Source organism: Lolium perenne, chromosome 1 (genome assembly GCF_019359855.2).
Source record: "Lolium perenne isolate Kyuss_39 chromosome 1, Kyuss_2.0, whole genome shotgun sequence".
Taxonomy (NCBI): domain Eukaryota; kingdom Viridiplantae; phylum Streptophyta; class Magnoliopsida; order Poales; family Poaceae; genus Lolium; species Lolium perenne.
In genome coordinates, this window is record NC_067244.2 from 90,590,518 (window position 1) to 90,592,963 (window position 2,446).

Here is a 2,446-nt window from a genome sequence, read left to right on the forward strand (position 1 = left end):
AGTCGTGATTTTTCTGCCCTGTGGGTCCATTGCTTCGACTACGTTGACACGTCGTGCAAGTAGTGGACACACGTCCTCCGCTTTTCCTGGCGCACGTACGGTAACGCCTATTTCAATAAAAATACTCTTTTGCCCTTGTGTCTAGAAGATCCATCCTCACCACACGATTTCTTCATCCAACGGCACACCGCTTCACCCGAATCTTATATAAACCCTTCTTCAACCTTCGTTCATCCCTCGCTTGCGCCGCTCACTGTTCCTCTTCGCAAAACTTCCCCGCGCCCAACTCTCTCCAATCTTCCGTACGCACATACATTGCTCTGCCCACCGCCGTTGATGCCACCGCGCACGCGTTCGACTTCGCCACAAAGACGCCGGAATCCAAGATGGCCGCCGAGGATCTTGAGTGGGAGAGATCCAAAATCTCCAATCAAGACATCAACACGCTGAAGAGGCTCGGCCTCATGACGAAGGAGGACGCCATCCGCTTTCCTAGCGAAGAAAGCTACCCCAAGCCTCCAATGGAGTATCGGGTTAGTTTTGTTGATCACCTGATCCGCGGCCTTTCAACCCCAATCCACGATTTCCTCCGCGGCCTTCTTTTTGTTTATGGGATTCAACTGCACCAGTTGACTCCCAATTCCATCCTTCACATTTCTATTTTTATCACACTTTGCGAATGCTTCCTCGGAATCACTCCCAATTGGGCTCTGTGGAAGCGCATTTTCGCCTCCGCCGTAATGGCTCCCACAACGTCACTTATAACATAGGTGGCGTTGTTATCTGTGTTCGGACTGATGTCGATTATTTCGACGTCAAGTTTCCTGATTCTGTCCAAGGATGGCGCAAAAAGTGGCTCTACATCCACGAAGAAAGCGCCAATTCTGTGGAGCACAACATAGTTCCTTTCGACGGAAGTGCCGTGGATTCAGCGTCGCCGTTCCTCGGGATGCCGAAGCTTCGAAGAAGAGAAAAAGCGACAGAGGCGCTCATGGCTCGTATCCGTCATCTTCAAAACACTCGAGGCAAAGAGCTATCTGGTGTTCAAATTATCGCCTACTTCCTTAGGATTAGAGTGCAGCCTCTTCGAAGCTCGCAAAAATCCCCTTTGGACGTATTCTGGTGAAAATGACGCCAACAGAATCTCCAGTGATCTTTCTGTAAAGGACTTGGAAAAATTGGTTCAAGAATTTCTCGATTAGGCAAGAAGGATCCTATTCCCTCCTCCCGTCGAGTGGAACCATACATGCTTCCAATCCTCTTCCCGAGGTATTTTGTCTTCTCGAAGTTTTATCTTGTTTTGAACTGTTCCTCGCATCTTATTTGCAGTGTGGTATCTCACTTATTCTCTTTTGTCACTATTTCTTTGTAGAATCATCCTACTATGGCTTCCCCTTCCTCCTCTTCCCGAGGATGGAGAGGTCGAATAAAGAGCCTTTGTCGATCATGTCAACCAGGAGACCCCCTCTTTTAGAATGAACCCGCAGATTCTCGAAAATCTGCGGGATCTACCGAGAAGGATGCTGCCTCGAAGATACAACATCAGCACAATCTCCTCCTCCTGCTGTTTCTCCGAAGAGCAAAAGGAAAAGGAGCAATGCCGAAGATTCCGGGACCTCGAAACCCGAAGAAACTGCTCCTGCACCTCGAAAAGCAGCTTATGATCCATACATCGAGAGTATCATCAGCTCGTAGGTTCCTTGCTCTTTTCCTTTTTTATTTGAAGAATTTTATTTTGCCTTGCTTTTTATGCTGCCACTATTTTGTCACAGTGATGATGAAGAAACTCCAACTTTAGATGTGGCTGCTCGAACGAGCACGTCACATACTTTAGTAATTTCAGAAAAACCAGTTGAAGGGGAGGAATCGTCGCCTCCTCAACAAAATGTTGATACATCTACTCCTTCGAGCCCCCGTGCCCCTTCACCAAAAAGGGCACGGGTTGAAAAGATTGTTGATCCTGCCCCTCAGTTGGGCAGTTCGTCGCCCCCGCTCCTAGATGATGTAAGTTTGTCGACATCTATATTTTCTTTATTTTATTTCTTCACATCTCTTTTTTTTTATGCCGATGTTTCTCTTACTGTGTTCACGTTGAACAGCCTATGATCAAGGATCTTCTCCGCATCGGTTCCCAATTTATTGGGTACCGTGAATATGCTAATAGAGCCGAAGGTAACGACTTTCATACTTGTCGTTTTTCCTTAATTTGTCACTCCTGTTACTTGCCGCGATTTTTTGATCTTTCTTCTCTCTTTTTTCCATATCTCGACAGAGAAACTTGCAGAGGCTAACGAACGCGCCGACGCACTGGCTCAAAAACTTGAGCAAAGTGAGGCGGCTCGCAAGAAAGCCGAACTCGCTGCTAGCAAAGCCAAGGTCGAAGCTGATGAAGCTAAGGAGAAAGCTGATGGTTTCGATGAACAGCAGAAGAAACTTGAGGATGCGA

At 47.3% G+C, this 2,446-nt stretch overlaps 1 long non-coding RNA gene across 1 annotated transcript; it reads left to right on the forward strand.

Moving 5' to 3' along the window:
• Positions 1-1,580: 1,580 nt before the first annotated feature.
• On the forward strand, positions 1,581-2,174 carry LOC139830615 (uncharacterized). Its single transcript, XR_011743413.1, has 3 exons — positions 1,581-1,691; positions 1,773-2,004; positions 2,100-2,174. It is a non-coding gene; the product is annotated as an uncharacterized lncRNA (long non-coding RNA).
• The last annotated feature ends 272 nt before the right edge of the window (positions 2,175-2,446 follow it).